Source organism: Ostrinia nubilalis (assembly GCF_963855985.1).
Source record: "Ostrinia nubilalis chromosome W unlocalized genomic scaffold, ilOstNubi1.1 SUPER_W_unloc_1, whole genome shotgun sequence".
Taxonomy (NCBI): Eukaryota; Metazoa; Arthropoda; class Insecta; order Lepidoptera; family Crambidae; genus Ostrinia; species Ostrinia nubilalis.
Genome location: NW_026973566.1, coordinates 1431713 through 1454381, shown reverse-complemented (window position 1 = coordinate 1454381; position 22669 = coordinate 1431713). Strand labels below are relative to the sequence as shown.

The window sequence follows — 22669 nt, the reverse complement described above, 5'->3', positions numbered from 1 at the left end:
TGAAAATAAAACTCGTAAAGAGACTGATCAGGAAGCGGTTTTGCATCTACTAACTGTTTTAGCAAAGTAAACATATCACGTTTAATTTGGAATGTATCCGACAATTTATTACGCCATTGTCGCCACCTCCATGTCGTCCACTGGGTCTCATTTTTTTGTAACGAATCGAGCCAAGTTTTAGCCGTATTACGCAGCTTTTGCAGAGCTTGGTACTGAATCATATTATCTGACCACCCAAATGCTCTGGCGTTTGCTTCAACTACATTTATCCACATATCAATATTATCAACTAATGGATCGAATTCCGGAATTACTGATGATAATAATGCACTTTGACTTACGGTTGGCGATCCTCTGCGACGTCTTTTATGCTTTTTATGCCGTTTATGACTTTTATCCGTGTCATAGTTTTTACTTGCGGAATCCACCGATGAGATCGATGTGCTGGAGTCGGAAGATGTGTCTCTTCGAGATTTCCTTTTACTTTTCTTGCGATGGCGTGGCATTTTGGCACGGCTCCGTACCACTTCTGATGTAAATCAACTCAAACACCAATATTCTGCAAAAACACTTTTATTAATATTTAGCTACATTACCTACACAATCTCACCATCGTAATAATTATTATAGCTCAATTTTCTATAGTGAAATCATATTTATTAATAATTGAAATGATACTTTACTCTTTTACAATATTACCAATTTAAAATAAAATTCACTTATAAAAATAATAATTGTACTTTGTTTTTTTAAAAATAATAATAGCTTTCAGCAAGACAAGGTGAGTGTTACTAGCTCGACGCTTCGACAAGGAATGATCGAGTGGCCGCTCGTTGTTCGAATGACGTCTCGGTGTCGCCCTCTAGCGGCGGCAAATTGTACTTCCGGGCGGAAACGACTGTGGCGACAACATTTATGGTATTTAATGCAGAAGAAAGATCATTCTCGCCATGCAAAATGTCATCAACGAAGGTACTTTGAAGTAATGCCTTAGAAGCAGATGGAAAATTATCACCTTCATCCTCAACCAATTTCACCAATGTCCGTGTAGCAAGGTTCCATATGTAACAGTATCCAGCTGAAGACACTGTATATCATGCGATGGATCATCTCTCCACAGGATGCGCTGAAGTGCTTGATACTGAGGTTTCACTCGAATTTGCCTGTACATTTTAGTTATATCAGACACAAAAACATAAACATAGGTACGAAATCTCAGAAGTATGGTAAACATGTCAGGTTGAACAACAGGACCCACAAGAAGTACATCATTTAAGCTCAAGCCCGTAGAAGTGGGTTGAAAACCATTGAATACAATCCTAAGCTTGGTAGTAGAGGAACTTTCCTTCAAGACAGCATGATGAGGCATGTAATATTCAATTTCATCACCTTTGTGTGGATTTATATGAATAAAGTGAGCATGGCCAAGTTTAAGAAATTCCTCAATAAAAGCTTTATAGGCCTTAAAAAAGTCGATACGATACGATACGATACGATAGTGCTCACCCAGCCAGGACGAGGCCTGCTCCGGTCAAACCGGCATACCAGGAGGCACAATTTTAAGGAGGGACACGCTCTGGGATGGGAGAGGACGGCCGACTAGCCGCTGCGTCTTTAAACCGCAACCGGTCGACCACAACCAAGTAGATATGCATCCTGAGCCTGGTCTAGGAAAATAGGTAAAGACGGGTTATCGTTGATAGGACTGAGCGTTGATGCGATGAGATGGGCGGTCTGGCCTTTGATGAGATGGTTTTGGTTGTTCTTGGTTCATGTACTGCTGCTAGACTAGCCTCGTTGTTCTCTTGATATCTGCGGTACTACGTTTTTGTCGTCTCTGTATCTTCCAGATTAAATATTTCTTCTACTTCTTTTCTTAATGTCGTTGGAAGGACTAAACGCGTGGTGCGATGAGATGGGCGGTCTAGCCTTTGGTGAGGGAGGTGGCTTGTTCATTCTTGGTTCTCGTACTACTGTTGGACTAGCTTCATTGTTCTCCTAATTGTATCGTCTTATTTTCTGCCTATATATTCCTCCAGGTCAAATATTTCTTGTATTTCTTTTCTTTAGCTTAATCTGGCTTTTAGTGAGACGGCTTAGTTATTCTTAGTTCTTGTACTGCTACAAGACTAGCTTCATTGTTCTTCCGATTTTATGCTTCTTTTCTTCATATCGTTGGTGGGACTGAGCGTTGATGCAATGGGATGGGCGGTCTGGCTTTTGGTGAGGCGGCTTGGTTTTTCTTAGTTCTACTGCTACAAGACTGGCTTCATTTTTTTCCAATTTTATGCTACTTTTCTTGATATCGTTGGTAGGACTGAGCGTTGCTGTGATGAGACGGGCGGTCTGGCCTTTGGTGAGATGTATTGGTTCTTGTACTGCTGCTAGAATATCTTCATTTTTCTCCTGAGGTCTGTGTTAGGTAGGTACTGAGTTTTTGAAGTCTTCTTCTTTGTTCACATGTTCCGGGTCAGATATCGATGGCTCCTACGTATACTGGCGTAAGTGAAAAAAGTAAATTTTACAGGAGAGCCATTTTAGTGGCCAGAACCATATTTTTGGGTCATATCTTCTGACCTACTAAAACGAATTTAATGAAATTTCACATTTAGCCTTAACATGTAATGCTTTTGCTACTGCTGTTATCAATTTTTATATTTTTCTTATATATTTTGAGATTTTACGCATTGCCCTTTTACGTCGGCATATTTCTATAATTTCATGTATATTGTTCAACGTAAAGAGACTTAAATGACAACGTAAATATAATATTTTAAGCGATTACTCTCTTTATTTATGCATGTAATTATGTTAATTGTTATCATGTGCTATATCAATAATAAATCAGTTAGAAAAAGTCGTTTAATGTACCGTTTTACATTTTAACGCAAATACGCCCATATACTGTGCTCGAGATTTAGTTAGGTCTTTTAACATAATGTGTCATATTTTTAAAAAATATAAATAACTTGAAAAAATCGAATTGCCTAAGGCGGGAATTGAACCCACGATGCCTTAGGCAGTTCGATTTTTTCAAGTTATTTATAATTTTCAAATTAGTTTGAGATGCGACTCTTAACGCTAAAAATTAAATAACTATATAATGTGTCATAATTTATAAATAAAACAATTTGCTAAATATTTTCATGGCTTTATTTAAGATTTGGATTATAAAAAATATATGTTTATGTAAGCAACTACTCGTATAGATTGACGAATCGTATGATTGGGCTTTATACGTGGCGTAGTTTTGCACATACGCCTATTTGCCTAAAATTTTATTTTGTATCTAATGGAAAAAAAAATTTTTTTTCTTACTGATGTTATAGATTAGAGCAAAGTGAAATCATTGCTTAAATAATTGGAAAAAGGCGTAAGCGGCAGTTTCGCCCTTATACGTAGGAGCCATCGATATTTGTTATGCTTCATTTCTTATTTCTTTGTGTCATAATTGAGTTTGTTTACTCTTTTCTATTTCTTGGATAGTAGATGTTTAATTTTTAGTTCCATTTATCCACAACCTCTTAAAAACTTGACTCTTTTTTTTTTAAACTAATTACTACGGCGATAACTGTGGTTTTGGGTTTTTGTCGTCTTCTTTGTTGTCTGTTTTCCCTCGGTGAAATATTTCTTATATCTATTTTTTTTTATCTTGGGCTAAATAAATCTTCTCTCTTTGATTATTTGATTTGTTTGCACTTTTGACTATTCCATCGATATAATTATGCGGTTCTGGGTTATTGTCGTCTTTTTCGCTGTCTTTTGACATTATTTTTCAATATCTAATGTTTCTTGTGCTGCTTTTCTTATTTCTTTTTATGGTGGATTAATTTAGTCTTCTCTCTTTTGTTTCTTGGATAGTGCTTGATGCGGTAAGCGGACGGCGGGCCACTAAAAACGGCATTTTAGGAGCGCGTTCATATTTTCCTAACATTAAACGGTTCGCCTTGGTGTAATCTAGTATGATTTCTTTTTAGTTCAATGATCTTTATGCAGGGTGATTGTTACATTGAGTTTCTTCCATCCTTTCCATCAGGTTTTTATTTCTTCGCTGTTTCGTGGATATTTTTTTTTCCGTGGATATTTTTAATTTCTTTTAGCACTTAAGTTATTTTCCTATGTCTTCAAGATATCCATGAATTGTCCTCTCGAGGCAAAAGACAGTGCTAACTGCCTCGTTGGATTAGGTTTTTATGCTCTTGGTGTAAGAATGTATTCTCATTGAAAAGATCTTATTAGATTCAAATTTTCTGGTTGAAATCCGTTTTCCGATGAGGTTGTAGAGCAGAGTTTGTTGAGCTGTATGTGTACACTGTAGGTTCACCTTAAATTGCTTGCAATCTGCAGTTTCTTATTGGAATACGTAGTTTCTGCAATCGATTTGAATATTTTGTGGTTTCTATAGAATTTCTTCATTAAATAGTCAATGGCAAGGTTTTGGTTCCAGTTTTGAGTTTTCTTGCTATCAAATAGGTTACTCTTTCAATTTTTCGATTCCAGTGAGCTGATGTTCTGTTGATAGTATTTGTCTACGCATGTGTTAAATATGGCAGTAATCCTGATTCTTTTAGGCTCAAGATTTCTTTGATGATTTTCCAGGTACCTAGTCTGCTCTTTGATTGCTGATTCACCGCTAGGTTTATATCTCTCGTTAAAATGTACAAGATCTTGTCTGGTCGCTTTTTGATAAAATCTGGGATACATAGGTTCGTCGTTGATATGGTAAGCTTTTTCTCAAAGTAGATATTTTCCATCGCCAGGTAGTTTGAAAGTGTATGCCTTCGTTTTTCAACCGACTTCAAAAAAGGAGGAGGTTCTCAATTCGACCCGTATGTTTTTTTTTTTTCTATGTTTGTTACGCGATAACTCCGCCAATTATGAACCGATTTGAACAAATCTTTTTTCGGCGTATAGGTAATACCTCAAGGGTGGTCCCATTTAAATTTAATAATGGAAAAAATAACCCCCAAGGGTGGAAAATTGGGGATGAACTTTTTTATACGCAATATCTCCGCCGATTATAAATCAATTTGAACGATTATTTTTTTGTTGAATAGGTATTATCAAAAGGGTGGTTTCATGCGAATTTGAAGAAAATATTTCACCCCCAAGGGTGGAAAATTGGGGATGAACTTTTTTATACGCAATTTTTAGTTTTTTTTTGTGTTCACGCATTTGAAGTCGGTTTTATTTTTTTTAAAAGTTAATTATTAGCTGTAGAAAGGGGCTTATAACTAGAGGGTTAGTGAATTATGACTAAATTGTTATTGTATTTCGGTCTTTTTTCCTTGGCAAAAGTTTTATGTGAGGACGCCTCTTTTTTGTAATTATATTTTTGAATGGATTACAGCTGTGTGCAGATGTTGCTGACCCTTGGGTTTCTTTTGTTTATATTACGCAAGGTTTCACTTTTGTTTCTGTGGGATAATTTGTGTGCGTTTCGTGAGAAATTTGTTTTAAATGTGTATCTTCTTTTGTTAGTCCAATATTAGAATTAAGTTATTGCTTTTTGGAAACTTTTTATGGTGACAAGATGTTTCTTTGGTTGACCTTTCCTGGATATGCCTTTGGAAAGTTGGTGCAATGGGTTTTTTTTTGTTTGAATGTGTTTGAAGACTTTACATCTGTAGGGATACAGTGATTTTTTTCCCCGACTATTTATTGTTTTACGGCACAAAGGTCCGTTTCCTTGATATTAAAGTGGTATGTAAAATGAGAAGTAAATAAGGGCTACTAGTTGTTATCTTTAGTTAGCAAAGTAAATACTGAATCTACCTAGGTACTATTTATTATAAGAGATGCGCCTCAGATTTAGCTAGGATTTAAACACACTGCTTTTGTTTTTTGCGACTGGGATTTATATTGATAGTAAGTTGTGCGCTCGTATGCGCGTTAATTTTGGTACAAACAATTTTTACCTAAATATTGTTTTTTTTTTTTTTAAGTTTTTGAGTAAACACAGTAGATATTGGATATGTCAATATAGAAAAATAAGGAAAGATCTCACCAGGTTTCGCCGATTTAGCTGATTTTGTACTCCTTTGACTTAGGTGTTGCTCTGGTACCTGGAGGCTTTTCCCACTCACTGTGTTGGCGGATTTTTTTTCTCGTATATCATGTATTAATTTATTTAATTTAGTTAAATATTTTTTTTTTTTTGGAAGAAGATGATTATATTATGATAAGTACATATGCTGCGTTTTTTTTTAATACTAAATTTAACACTGGATGCTAGTTCTGATAAAAGTATATCAGAATATTTGCGATTTTAGTTTTAAGAATAGGAATCGAGCTTTATATATCGATGGCTCCTACGTATACTGGCGTAAGTGAAAAAAGTAAATTTTACAGGAGAGCCATTTTAGTGGCCAGAACCATATTTTTGGGTCATATCTTCTGACCTACTAAAACGAATTTAATGAAATTTCACATTTAGCCTTAACATGTAATGCTTTTGCTACTGCTGTTATCAATTTTTATATTTTTCTTATATATTTTGAGATTTTAGGCATTGCCCTTTTACGTCGGCATATTTCTATAATTTCATGTATATTGTTCAACGTAAAGAGACTTAAATGACAACGTAAATATAATATTTTAAGCGATTACTCTCTTTATTTATGCATGTAATTATTTTAATTGTTATCATGTGCTATATCAATAATAAATCAGTTAGAAAAAGTCGTTTAATGTACCGTTTTACGTTTTAACGCAAATACGCCCATAAACTGTGCTCGAGATTTAGTTAGGTCTTTTAACATAATGTGTCATATTTTAAAAAAATATTAATAACTTGAAAAAATCGAATTGCCTAAGGCGGGAATTGAACCCACGATGCCTTAGGCAGTTCGATTTTTTCAAGTTATTTATAATTTTCAAATTAGTTTGAGATGCGACTCTTAACGCTAAAAATTAAATAACTATATAATGTGTCATAATTTATAAATAAAACAATTTGCTAAATATTTTCATGGCTTTATTTAAGATTTGGATTATAAAAAATATATGTTTATGTAAGCAACTACTCGTATAGATTGACGAATCGTATGATTGGGCTTTATACGTGGCGTAGTTTTGCACATACGCCTATTTGCCTAAAATTTTATTTTGTATCTAATGGAAAAAAAAATTTTTTTTCTTACTGATGTTATAGATTAGAGCAAAGTGAAATCATTGCTTAAATAATTGGAAAAAGGCGTAAGCGGCAGTTTCGCCCTTATACGTAGGAGCCATCGATATTTGGGTTATCACTCTTGTAACACTGTTACCTATTATAGTATTGAATTTTGTTTTGTTTTCGTGGGATTCTCACTATTGTAACACTGTATTGTTTTATATTTAATTTTTACATGTTATTTAATTTTGGTTAGTTTTCGCTTGATTATCACGATTGCAGCACTGTACTAATTATGTTAATTAATTTGATTTGTACTTATGTTATTTTTGATCACTTTGTTTGTTGGTTTACGTTCCACGGCTTAAAATGCACTTTGGGTTTACGACCGTTTGTATTATACGCGGTAGGGCTTTGCAAGTTGCAAGGGTCTTTTCGGGTCGGACCGTCTGGAGCGCACGTGTTGTGCACGTCCACTCTCGAACGCTGCCCAAAAAGGACTCCAGCTTTATAGGCCTTAAAAAAGTCAGAATTATTTTGGAATTTTTTCTCCAATGACATAAGACAACGAAAAGCAACATTGTAAGAATTACCTAGTTTTGGTAGAAGTTCTTTGTTTATTGGCAAATCGACATGATACCTTCCTTCTTCATCCCTGGACACAGAATCAAGGTAGCTCTGTTCGCACCTTTTCTCCTGAAATGACAACATATTATCATTAGGCATTTCTTCTAATTGCCAAATTTTTTTAATGTCGTTATGTAGGACAGACAAATGACATTGGCTTTTTAAACCTGAAACATGTTGACCTACCACAGACAATTCACCACAAAATACCCAACCAAATTCAGTATTTATTAATGTGGGCATATTTGGACCTAGATCGATCTTGCCTTCTCGAAGACATTTTGCAAAACATGAAACACCAAGAATCATATCAATAATAAATAAATAAATAAATAAATAATCTTTGGACGATTTCACACAGCGCCAGCTAGCCCCAAAGTAAGCAACTTAATGCTTGTGTTATGGGTGCTAGCTTAACGGATATACTACTTATATACTTTTTTTTTTTAAATACATAAATATTATACATAGTCACACCCAGTCACCCATCAATGTCCTTAGACATATTGAAATTAGGGTCAGCTAAATGCAAATGCATGAGAGATGGCAGTGCCTCTTTAGACACATTGACCATTGGTAAAGGATCAGTAATAAAATCTAACACACCAAATTCTGAACAATATCCTCTAATCCTGAAATACAGGGCTGCCCTACATTAGGCTCCAGTCACACCATTCTCTGTTCCTTCATAATGTATGTTTAATTCTAATTGTAACTTCAGATGTAATGTATAAGCCCTATAAGGTGTGAAAATAAACAATTTTATTATTATTTATTATTATTATAATATTTAAAATCAGAACAGTTAGAATAAACTGATAGTGCAACTTTATGCTTTATTTTACAAGTATGACCTCCCACCCCGGCCACAGTTTGACTAGCATCTTCAAAATTAACACAGTCCAATTTATTAGCAAACGCAGAAATAATATCGATGGGTGCCTGGAATAAAGCCGCAATAGCCATAGCAGCAGTTTTCCGATTAAGTGATTTTAGTAAACTGCGGGTCCCTATACACCTTTTGAATTTTTTTCAGAATTTTATCTTTAACTGCCTGATTTACCAAAAGCACTATGGATATTTAATCGTTATTCCCATTCATAATTTAAAATTTGTTGACCGGAATAATCGTGCCATATACAATGTTAAAACTTTTATTTAAATCTTCTACAAGCAAACGGCTATTACTGTATCCTTCAGATCAGCGCCCGAGGCTGCAATACACTATTGCTGTTTGATTAATTACCTACACACTTTTTACCGGAATAAAACCACAATGGACTCTTACGGAACCGACTTTCAATGTATGAAGCGGCAATATGTATTTCTACCTTTTTTAAAGTATATTCTAAGCACTATAACCTTATGCACATTAAATGTTACTCCAGAAAAAATAACGCATCGTTTGATATACAAACCGTTTTGATACACCTCGTAGTTTAGAATTATTCAAAATTGACACTAAATCTCTTCTCCTGTAAAATTGTGTTTTGTCGATTGTGGCTTTATTCCCGGCACCCATCGATATAATTCTTTTGGCTACCTATGTCCAAAAGCACAGTGCAGTCATATCGCTTACCATCACTGTCACACACATTCACTAATGCAGTGGGCAGAAGGGACACTTGACATACAGAGGTACTTTTTTGTGTAACTATTGAAGATGTCATTACAACATTACTCGGGGAATTGATGTGAGAATCATTTGAAGTAGAGCTACGGGCAGAAGTCTCATTACATGTCTGCGAATCAAGATGTAATAAGTGATGATGCTTTTGTAAACACTTTTTACAGACAATATTGGATGTGCAATTGCTAGTACAATGTTTATCTGATAAACAAACAACACACAAATTAGTTTTGTTAACAAATGTCTGTCTGTCATTGGGACTCAATTTAATGAATTTAAAACACTTGTAAGTTGAGTGATTTTTGTTGCAGTACAAACAAGAAAATAACTTACCATTTGCATTACTGCCGCTGCCAACAGTCACATGACTAGTGCTCTTTGCCGGAGGCACAACCTTTGTAGTGCTCACTGCTTCATCACGGCATAGCATATCTAATGCTTGGCAGCGCTGCTGTATAAAGTTAAGAAATTGTTGCAAACTAGGGAAATCACTGGAATCTCTTTGCAATTCAAAATCACGCAAAGAATTGTAATCAATTTTTGTTGACAAAATATGTATGAGAATAATATCTTGCAAGTTTGAAATATTCAGTGATAATAGTGAGTTATAATACTGCATAAAATCATTTGTTAATTGCCTTAGTGTATAACATTTACCATTGACTTTATGTAAAGACAAAATGTGTTGCAAATGATAATTAGCTATAAGAACCTTATTGTCATATCTTGATGTAATCGCAGACCATGCCTTCACGTAGTTTTCGTTCGTACATTCCAAAGTCGTAACCAAAGAGGCAGCTTCGCCGACCAAACACGACTTCAAGTAATAGAACTTCTGCACGGGACTTAAATCTTCATTTCCGTGTACCATAGTGCCGTATAAATCCTTGAACGACAACCAGTCTCCATAACTTCCACTGAACTTGGGCAACGATATCTTGGGAAGATTCGGTTTATGCTGGTGCTCTTGCGTCGATCCGGAGTCACTCGCCGATGAGTTACAATGATGCTTCAGCGCCTCACGACGTTCACGAATGTCAGTTAGTATTCTTTGACACCTTGACTCGATTTTCGATCCCTCAGCGGTCTCTGAAGTATCCATCGATTCCAAATTGAGATTGACGTCCTCCAATCTCGTAAAAAGACTGCTAATTCGTTCGGCGGCAACATCCAACATGGCGGTGGATTTTACGGTAGAAATGTCCCCCAGCTCATTTTCCACAAGTGATATGCGGCCTTTGATGTATCTTCTCACATTTATCAATTTTTGCTTGTCTTGATGAGCAAAATCACTGCTGGTATCCTCGCCGGTTTAGGGCATTTTGAAAGCACGCAATAAGTGGTATGCAATGCGTTAGCGTCACCCCGGGTCGGCCGCACACAACACGAAAAAAACTGCTCCAAGTACAGATTCTCTGCATCCAGCTCTGAAGGACCATGAACAGAGTGATGCGGCAGGTACAAAAGACACTTAACTTCAGTGATATTCTATTTATTGCGAAGATAATTTACAACCATGTGCACACACTTGAATGGTAGGAAAAAGAGACCATAGAGAGGGGCCATAGAGCATACAACGCTTCTGGGTTGCCAGATATCGTTATTAAATTTTTACCAGTATGCAATAGGTGTATAGATAAATAAGTATGATTTTAATTGTAAAATTACTAACACCATTAGTTTTTAATTTACTAACACAAGATTTATTCATAACTGTACATAATAATATGCTAAACAAAGTCATAAGTAAAGAGATTAATTTGTTTTATTTACTAAATCTATATTAATAAAATATTTAGGTGTTGCCTTAACCATATTACCATCGTTGTTAAAGTGCAAACTGTTAGTTTCGTAATGTAGGATACAAATTTTCTTAGTAAGTAAATTTCACAATAGGGTAGAAGTAATGGTTTCGGTCATCTTGGTACCGTTTTTGTCCATTATTATTTGATAATTTATCTTGAAATACCAATTTAGTCTTAACTATTAATAAATATTGTTTTATTAATAAATATTGTTTTATTAAAACAATATTTTTTAAACTTACTTCAATTTTATGTGGCCAAAAGAGTACAGTGACCACAAACGGTGCTTTTACCCTAATTACTTAGTTATCAAATTTTAGTTCACGTTGTATTTCCACGTGTCACTAAGTAGGTCACTGACGTCAAAGTGCAAACTTGGAATTAATATAAATACAATAACTAAAATTTAATTTCTAACATTGTAACGTTGCCGTTTGCTGTTTTTCACAAATTGATATTTCTTCTCGATATTCTGATTTTGGATACCACTAGCGACATCTATTGGCGTGATTTAGAATTAATTTGCAATAGATGGCGCTTTTTGCTCAGTTAATTGAAATATATTTTGATGAAACATTTCCTAGTGTTTTTATATTGATTATTCTATTTTTTAAATAGAATATTTTCAGTGTTCTGGAAATTGTTTTCATCATGGTTTTTATTAGTGTTTGCTGTTTATCTAAGCGGCGAAACGAAACGTCTTGCGATGTCAATGACTCGCGGCTGTCAGTTAAGCTGTCAAATCACTTTGGAATTTTGGTCGATCTTGCGCAACCGCAATTTTATTATTTTCGGGAATGTAATTCCTTGTATTTCAAATCGGGTGATGCAAAATGCATCCACGATAATTTCTTGATGAATAAATAAAAATAACACACATGAGGTAAGTTCCCGTCGGAGAATTTATTTATTTTTCGTGATTGATATTTTTCGTATTCCAGTACGTGGTATTTCATGTGATCGTTTCTTTCAGAAATTCCCTAAATGCTATTGTGGATGAGGGTTGGGTTGCTGAAGACTGCGAGTGAAGCTCAAATTAGCGAACAGTCTTTGTAAGTATTTGTTTCCCATTGCGGGTTTTTTCATAACCTAATGCCACGTTCCACATGTGATGCTGACACTCGTATTTTTCGTTTCAGATGCGGGATTTCATTTTTATAGATATTTTATAGACATTTCATATTCTAGATATTTCAATATTTCATATTGATTTCTTATCATTTCGTATAAATTATTTCTCCTTTCTAAACTGCTGATCTCTTCGCATTTCCTCCTTGTCATCACACCTCTGTATCTGCAAGAGTTTGAACGCTTTCCTGTCGAGGAGATGCAAGAGCTTCATCTGGCACTGCGCGCTTGAGGCCGTGGAGGACGCTGCTTGTAGCCTAAAAGTGTGCGAGACCCGTTGGACCCCGGAAGAAGAGAGGAACGTTCAGGGTAACGGCTTATAACCGCATGGCTTCCAAGGTACCCACTTTTCCATCCTTCAAGTAGGAGTCTTTCCGACTTGACATCGCGCAGTTATCTTAACTAGTAGAGTCTTTTAATATTTAGGCTGAGTTTTAAGAAATTTGTAGTGGCAATAATATTCACCAAACCGAACCTAATTAACGACCCTGAATCCCTTGAGATTGGCACTATCTATTACAGTAGTTATAATATCGTAATTGTCAACTGTATACGAGCTTACGAGACAAAATAAATTGTGTCAATTGAGAGGGAGCTGTTTTATTTACATTTTTTAATTTCATACAAGGAACGGTAACTTTTATAAATTTCTGCAAGCCGGACAACCTCTTTTTCACGTGCAGACAATTCACCATCTTCTCCGTCTGCACCGGTGGCGGTTCAATTCCAGTCACCAAGCCGCCAGGAAAAATCCCTTTCTTGCAACATTCACGTTGCATCGATCACTATTTGTGGCTACTTGTTGGTAAGTTAATTAATTATTATTTTTTCTATTTAAATCTGTTGTTATTTTTGTATGTCTTGTTATTTTTAAGTCTTATGTCTATACAAAGCTGATTTCTTTCTTTACTTCTATAAATACAGTCCACATCAAGTCCCTGATAACAATTTAATGCAGTTATAAAAATGTACTAATAAGTGTTTATTTTGTTTACAGATCAATATGTTTGACTCTTCGGAAATAATCTTCTCGCAATATGCACAAGAACTTTACGCAGCACTGCCAAGAACTGTTCGGTGTGCAGCCTGTTGAACCGAAGACAGAAAGAAAAGGGAGGCCTAAGAGAGATGCGAACAGTAAGAAGAAGGCGAACATCTCATCTAGATCATTTGTCATACGCAAAGATCGGAAGGGTTCAAAGCTGATCCAAATAAAGATTATAGACCTAACCAGTGACGCTGTATCGTTATCACAGACGCAACAGACTGATGTGGAAAGTGCGGACAATAACGTGGTACTCAGTGCTCAGTATGTGGTGCAAGAACCAAACAAAGATGAAGTGTTAGATCTTACAGAAACGTTAGTTAGGAAAATATCTAAAGAACTCTGTGGTGATAGTTACTAGTGTAATAGATTGTAAGTTATTAGTTGTAAGTACTTGTATGTAGAATGTAAGTAATAATAAATAGACTAAGTTAATTGAAAATAATAAATAAATGGTAAAATAAATTTGTGTATATTAAATCTACGACTTTATTTATTCCTCATACTTGCTCATGCTTTGATACTGAAATAAAAAGACAGTCAGTTTAAAATATCCGTATTTATTTTAATAAAAACATTTAATATCGTTTTCTAAACACCATTTTTTTATACACAAAACATTTTTCAATGCACAATATTTCTTATGATTATAACAATTGAATAAATTGTCTTTACAATAAAGGTCATAAAGTGAGTTAAAATTAGGAATCTGTTGGCAAGTAATGTCTACAATATTATCATGATCACATAACTCTTTCACCCATTTAACTTTTTCTTCGCCCTTCACAATAATATTTCTGTCCTTAAAATAGGGTTTAATAATTCTTCTAAATTCTCTGTAGTCGACATAGCCTTCACTCCATCGATACCCTCTATTCGTTTCTAGCCAACGCACATTCTTTTTTTCTTCATCGGTTAATGATGAGAATGGGTACGGTGGCTTAATTAAAAATAGATAAGTAGACTCTTGATTCGCTATACATAACTCTTTTACTAAAAAGTCATTTTTATGATCTTTGAACCCTTGTAAATCAACTATAATTGTGTTACAATTCATGATGTTTTTTTCACAATATTACTCAAAGGCTTGTATTCAAATATACAGTCGTTTAAAATTAAACAATATGCAGCTGTCTGATCCGGTATTTCTTGATCTGTTTCGATTTCAACTCTTACGTCAATCGATCCCTTCAAAGTTTCATGCTGCCGCGAACAGTCAATAATAAATAAAGGGGCTACGTCTTTAAATTCCTTTAAACTCATCAACGGCTCTGGTCGACGTCCGTAATAAGACTGTTGAAATCTTACGTATTGTTCGTATAAGTTGTGCTCTTATGTTTATCTTACAACACATTAACCAATTGACCTAATGAATAAAAAAATAAGTAGGTTATCGATTTAATTACGGAAATAAAACATACTTTAGCTCGAGTATTCCTCTCAGTTTGACATGAGCCGTCACACGTCCGATTTTTGAAGTTTTTATTTTTTATAGAAGAAACATTCTACAAGTTAAGTTGTGCTCTTAAGTTTATCTTACAACACATTAACCAATTGACCTAATGAATAAAAAAAATAAGTAGGTTATCGATTTAATTACGGAAATAAAACATACTTTAGCTCGAGTATTAGCCATTTCTACAGCTAGTTTCGACTTTCATAGTTCATTGTAATTAATAATGTACATAAAAAGCAACGATAACAACACTGTTCGAAAGCTACATTCATCTGCTATCATAAAAACGGCACTCTATTCATAACCTTTCTAAGAAGCGGTCATAAACATTAGTTTTTACGACTAGGGTCCCACGCGCGGCGGGTGACGTCATGGGGTCGGCATTCAAGGACGTTTTTTTGTAAACGCGTCATTTTTTCAAGCGGATAATAAATATGGGACAGCCTCAGAAATGGAAGACGTAGAAACTCAAACACAGTTATTCACCAATCACTCCGTATATTTCTTGTGCAATACAATTCGTTTCACAGCTCGAACAAGAATGCCGCCATGGCACAGAACTATCGACAACCGCGGGTATCAATACACTGTCTTTATTAATTACAATACTTCATAACTTTGATTTATTTGTATTTATTTACAGTAATAATTTAATTAATAATTTAATAATAATAATCAATTACCTACCAGCACGTTAATAAATTGTATAAACAAAACTATGAAGTATTTCCTAAAGAAACGGAAGTAGTCGGTATCATTACATAATTGCATTCAAAAATCAAGGTTAACTTACAATATTAAATAAAACTATTATTATCAGATCTATACACATGTTGAAAATATATAGGGTCCTTCTAAATCAGCTACGTTCCGTTTAATGGGAGCATGTATACGTCACACTGAATACGTTCCCAAAGTTTGAGCCAAAAATTCAGGCTAGTTTCCGAGATAATTAAGGAAACAACTTCATTTCTTATCAACCCAATACAACACCCTGTTCAGCTGATTCACTACTACACTGACTTTTTTCTTTAGTACATTCTGTAACACAGAGTCTTGATAAAAAAATGCCTGTGATAGCTTTATATCTTGATATGAGCAAAGCATTCGATTTTGTTAATCATGGGAGGCTCATATCAAAGTTGGAAAAGTACGGTGTTAGAGGTACTGTAAGGGATTGGTTTGTTAGTTATCTAGATAACAGAAAACAATGCGTAGAAATTAGTAAAACGGAAAACATTAATGGAAAGGTGAGACAGGTAAACTATAGATCAGAATACAAACTTAATAAATTTGGAGTTCCGCAAGGAAGCATTTTAGGACCAACCTTATTTGTACTCTATATAAATGACTTGCCTTCCATTACTAATCACAAGACTATATTGTTTGCTGACGACACAACTTTTATTATTAGCGCCAAAGATACGGAAGTACTGAAGAAAGAGGCGCAGGTTACAATAAACAAGGCAATGAACTGGCTAAAGGTAAATAATTTAAGGGTTAATATAGAAAAAACTAAAATGATGCAATTTAAAACTTATAATTCAAGAAGTACTAATATTGACATTACCCATGCTGGACAACTGATTCAGCAAGTCCCGGTGATCAGATTTCTTGGTATTACAATTGACGAAAACTGTTGTTGGAAGTATCATGTTGATAGTGTATGTGAAAAGTTAAGTAGGTTTGTGTTCGTACTCCGTAAACTTAGAGAGACAGTCTCGGTGGAGGTAGCCTTACAAACATATCATGCCTATGTCGTCTCAGTACTGCAGTATGGTCTTATCATATGGGGAAACTGCACTGATATTGTCATGGTATTCAGAGTCCAAAAAAAATGTATAAGGGCTGTCTGTGGTGCTAAATTTAGAGATTCTTGCAGACCACTGTTCAAAAAAATGTCACTATTGACTCTTACCTGCCTATACATCAAACAGATTTGTATATTTGTTAAAAATAACTTAGGTCTTTTTTCAGCAAAACAGGTGGTCACTGTAAAACAATTGAGGGAACGTCCTATAAACCTACTTCAGATTCCCCTTTGCAGGTTGACAATGGTCCAGAAAAATTGTTATTATATGGCCATTAAAGTTTTTAACTCATTGCCCGCGGAATTAAGAGGGCTTAGCGGATCTCAGTTTCAAACCAAACTGCATGCATGGCTTGTGGAGAGGTCGTTCTACTCATTAAATGAATATTTTAATTGTAATGTTAAGTGACATACAATAAGTACATTATTATCCTGAGGTGACATTTTCAATATGATATGACAATAATTATTCAATATGACATTCTGTATTAGTTTATAATTTAATTAATGATAATTTATTAGTTTTCTGTTTTTAATCAATTAATGTAATAAGACATGTTAGTATTATTTTCGATATAAAGTCTAAATCAAATCAAATCAAATCAAATATATTTATTTTGCGAACATGGGTAAATGTAGGTGTTACAAGTATTTTAGTATCTCCATCTTCCACCTTTTGGCATGCAAAATTATAAATCAAACTTATCAAATTTCATTTACATAAAAAAGAATTTTCACTTAAATAATGTCAGATCAATCGCAGTCATATTATAATTGAATAAACATTCCACATTACATTTAAACATAATAGATTAGTAAAAAATAAAATAATAATAATAATAAAACAATGTCATAAACACAATAAAAGTTAAAAATTTACATATTATACAATCACATTTATATTAATGGTTACAATTCTCTATCATTAAAATATTCATTCATATTATAATAACATTTATCTATTAACATTTTTGATAAAATAATTTTAAATTTATTTAAATTAAATTGCTTCAAGGATTCTGGGAGTTTGTTGTAAACCTTTGGAGCCATTTCTGTGACATTTTTACGCATTAGTGCGGTTTTACATTTATTATTTGTGCAAAGTTCGGGTTTTCTAGGGCGAAGGTTAGGTATGTGATCTTTTTTTTTAAACAAATCTGGATTAGATTTTACGAATACACACAGTTCAAAAATATATATACATGGAAAAGTTAATAACTTCAGTGATTTAAAATATGGCTGACAACTTTCTATAGGTTTAAGACCGCATATAGCCCTAACACATCGCTTTTGAACCCTCAGTAATATTTCTCTGTAGGTAGAATTGCCCCAAAATATTACACCATAACGAAGAGTCGAGGCAACAAAACCATGGTAAGCCGTTAATACTGTATCACGGTTAGCAGTCTTAGCTAACTTGTAAAGTGCAAATGAAAATTTATACATTTTTTTGCAAACTTCAATAGAATGGGATTCCCATGACATATTGCTGTCTATATATATGCCAAGAAATTTTGTGCCATTGGTTCTTTCTATTTTACAATCTCCGTAGTTAATATTCAAATTAGGATAAATTTTTTTCTGAGAAAAATGCATTATATTTGTTTTTTCTAAATTAACCTTTAAATTATTTTGTTCCATCCACCTAATAAAATCTTTTATGGTCTTGTTTATATCGTTTTCATAATTTGTATAATCATCGTTTTTGCACTCTATAAAGATAGTACTATCGTCGGAAAATAGTATCATTGGATGATTAATCGATTTAACTATATCATTGATGTAAATTATAAAGAGTAAGGGTCCCAATACACTACCCTGTGGTACCCCGCATTCATTTAGTCTTTTTTGAGATTTAAATATTTTTTCTTTTTTACTAGACATACAGATCTGAGTAAGCTCAGTATACTGGTGTCTGTCTTGTAGGTAAGATGTTATCAGACTCAATGCATTGCCACGTATGCCATAGCGACCTAGTTTATTTATTAGAATTTGATGATTGACGTGATCAAATGCTTTTGTCATATCCATATAGATAGCGCATGATGGCATCCTATTGTCTAGACTATTGATCGCTCTGTTCACAAGATCATAGATGGCCGTATTTATTGAAGTGTGCTTACGGAAGCCTTTTTGCTCTTTGGTTAATATTTTGTATTTTTCCAGAAAATTGTAGATGATACAATGAATTACTTTTTCAAATATTTTTGAGAATACAGACAATAAAGCTATCGGGCGATAATTTTTGGTCAATTCTTTGTCCCCCTTTTTAAAAAGTGGCTTGACAATGGCAGGTTTTAAATTATTTGGATACATACCAGTAGAGAAAGTTAAATTTATTATGTGACTCAATGGTGATGCGATCAGGTCCCCCACATATTTTACAGCTTTGGTGCTAATGTCATCAAAGCCGACACTATTTGTGTTTTTTAACGTTTTTATTATATTCAAAACTTGGTCAGGTGTTGTAGGGCTCATAAAAATAGAGTTTTTATTATTTTCAATGTCAATTTTATTATTTTCAGTGTAAATTTTATTATTTCCAATATTGCAATCACTACTATCTCTAATGTCGTCAATAAAAAAGTTGTTAAAAGCATTAGCAATATCTATGGGGTCAGTAATGTACTTATTATCAATTTTTATTTTATGTATGGGTTCTTTAGGTGCTTTTGTTTTAGAATTGTTTATTACTGCCCAAGTAGCCTTAGTTTTATTTTTAGATGTCCTAATGAAATTGTCGTTCTGTGAACGTTTTGTTAATTTGATAATTTTCTTTAGGGCTGTAGAGTATCTCTTGTATGCAGTTTTAGCCTCTATGTCTTTTCTACACCTAAATTGCCATAGACATTCTCGTTTTTTTTTACTGCAAGTCCTTATGCCTCTAGAAATCCAATTATGTTTGATTTTACAACTTTTTTTAATGATTTTATAAGGAAAACATAGATCATAGATACATTTAAAAATATCAGTGAAACAGTCATATGCTATGTTTGGATCATCGGAACTTAATATGTCATGAAAAGTTAATGTTGCTAAATGTCTCTTAAATATTCTTAAGTTTTGCTCACTGAAATCACGACGGTTTATGTACCAAGTATCTAGAGCACATGACTTTCTCACAGGACATTCCAGTAACTGTCCAGTGTGATCCGAAAGAGCTGTATCAATAACTTCACCCTTTGATCCCTTAATGTTATGAGCGAAATTGTCTAGACATGTTCCACTAGCTATTCTTGTCGGCATTTTTAACTCAAGTATCAGATTTCGGCTCATTAATTGGTATGTAAAATCGCGACTTTTTGGATTGTCTTTTAAAATGTCGATGTTAAAATCACCGCAGATAACGACTTTTTTACTTTTTTTATCACAGATGATATTTAAAATCCTTTCAAGTGTTTCGTGAAACATGTCAAGACTAGATCTATTTGTATTTGGGACTCTATACATACACACAACTATCATATTATGTTTACATATTTCTATACCACAGCATTCCACTATACACTCTATAGAAAGTTTTTTTATTTCTTCAAGAACTTTATATTGAAGGTTTTTTCTTGCTAAAATACATGCACCTCCTCGTTTCTTCTTTCGAGAAAAGCTTGAAGCTAAGGCATAGTTTGGTATAGTTAAGAATTCTTCTATTTCTGGTATCATATTATGCTCTGTCACGCATATTATATCAACTATTTTTCCTTTTTCTTTTTTTAGTTCATCCAGGTGCAGGATCAGCTCGTCACTTTTATTGATAAGTCCCGATATGTTCTGATGAAGTATGTTGATATGATTATAAAAGAAAAAACTGTCTTTCGTATTTTTCACTCTGCACCTCCAAATTTATGTTATCGATTTGTACGGTTGAGATGAGCTCAGAAATTGTTTGAAGTATGTTTTGCACTCCGTATTTATTTATCTTCCCTGTATTAAAAGCAAACATTTCGAACGTCAGATTTTTATTTGAGTCGATCAGAGATCCATAGTTTCTGTTAGTCAGGTCCCGAAGAAGTATGTTGTTGAAAGTTTCCACTCTGTAGTTGTAAAGTGGTTTGCCGCAAATATATGTTGGTGCAGTTATAATTATGTTGGTATTAGAAAATTTTTCTAGTTCTTCCCTTAGTCGATTCACCAGTGCTGTATAATTTTGTGACCTATTGAAATCTGCCTCTCCAATCATTAAAATGCAATAGTCATTTTTTGTGTAATCCTTTAATTTAATACCCACATCCTTCAGTAAAATATCGACTCCAACATTACTTGTGATGTAGTGCAGTAATTGAAATTCATTATAGAAATCAATTCTATTTATATTTCGCAATATTTTCAAATTTCTGTCACTTGTGATAAAACATATTTTATTTTTTTCAGTTTTCCTTGTATGTTTTTGTATTTCAGATGTCTTCGTAGGTTCCTTTATGTTGGTTTCTGTATTTAATGATTTGATGTTATTTACTCTCTTCATATTTATTTCTTGCTCTAATCTTTCAATAGTATTATTTAAGTTATGTATCTTTTCCTGTGCAGTCAAAAGATCTTGTTGCAATTCTGTTATTTTATGTTCTAAGACTATTATTTCTTGAGTTTTGCCTGAACCGGAGTTTTCAAGCAGAGTAGATGATAGACTCCTGCGGCTTCTTTTGGTTTGTTGTGGAGATTTACATATGTTTCTTAATAGATTTATCTCTTGGGCTTGTTTATCTATTTGACGTTTAAGTTCGTTATTCTCTATGATTTTATTATCTAGCTCGTTTTCACAACCCTCCAAATCAGTTTTCAGCTTATTTATTCTTAATTTTAATTCTTGTACAACATCAAGGTCGTTTGTTATTACGTCGCTATTTGATAAATCTTCCATGGATTCCAATGTACTGTTCAGTTGGTCCATGGATAGTGATTTGGTTATCGAGTGTTCCGGTGTTACTTTTTGAGAAACCGAAGTCGCAGAGGGAACAAGTATATTTTTAGACAGTATAATATCTGACTTCTTGTTTATTGTCTTGTTTGTATTTGTGCTTTTAATCATGTTTGAATTCGGTTGTGATCTATGGGGACGAGTAGTTACATAGTCATTTCCTGGTGAAACAGAAGTGCTACTTTTCTGGAGCCCCGTTATACATCCATTGCATCTCCAGGATTTTTTGTTTTCGGTGGTCCATATTTTAAATCGTGCAAAACTTACATTTGCACAGTCAATATGAAAATAATTTGTACATATTGAGCAATTTGTGAATTGTCGGTTTTCTATAATATTCTTGCATTTAACACATAGGTTTTTGATAATTTCCTTTTGCGCCATCATAAAAAAAATAAAAAAATAAAAATAAAAATAGAATAGTTTAACTTAAACAAAACAAAAAAGAAAAAAAAAAAAAAAAAAGGTTCAATCGCACAATTGTGACTTGAACCGGCGTCCACAAGTTTACGTGAGAGTCTCTCTCTAATACACCAGCCAGTCACTTATGAAGTGTAATGAAATTAGTGTTCTATAGTGATGTTTTTTCTTTCTTTACAATCGTCCGTCATTTATGTAGGTAGGTGCGTCAGCCGATTCACTATTATTTTCGTACGCACAGTCTTTTACGGTTTTTTGCCGATTGTTTTTGTTGAAATTCACTTCACCTTAGTCATTTATTTAGAGAAATAACACAATTTTAAGGTTTGCACTATTGTCATAATTATGTACACAATTTTGGATAGTTTCAATACACTGATTTTTGCCAATTGTTTTTGTTTAAAATTCACTTCACAGTCATTTTCTTTTGAGAAATAACACTCACAGTTCTTATGTCTGCGCGTAATGTTCATAAACACAGATTTTAATCGTTTCAATACACTGAATTTTTGCCGATTGTTGTATTGTTTAAAATTCACTTCACAGTCATTTATCTTGAGAAATAACACTCCCAGTTTTTACGTTTGCACTAATGTTAAAATATATACACAATTTAAGATCATTTTCAGAGAATTACACAATCAAAATTATTTTTAAATACGGAGCTGGTCCAAAACACAACCGCTCGGCGCGGGACGCGCGGGTAGTCCTCTTTTTAATAT

At 33.8% G+C, this 22669-nt stretch overlaps 1 long non-coding RNA gene across 1 annotated transcript; it reads right to left on the bottom strand.

Annotated features, from left to right (window-relative positions):
• Positions 1–7657: 7657 nt before the first annotated feature.
• LOC135087365 (uncharacterized) lies at positions 7658–10233 on the bottom strand. Its single transcript, XR_010260774.1, has 3 exons — positions 10084–10233; positions 9705–9822; positions 7658–7810 (listed from the first exon to the last, which is right to left on the bottom strand). It is a non-coding gene; the product is annotated as an uncharacterized LOC135087365 (long non-coding RNA).
• Between the last annotated feature and the right edge of the window lie 12436 nt (positions 10234–22669).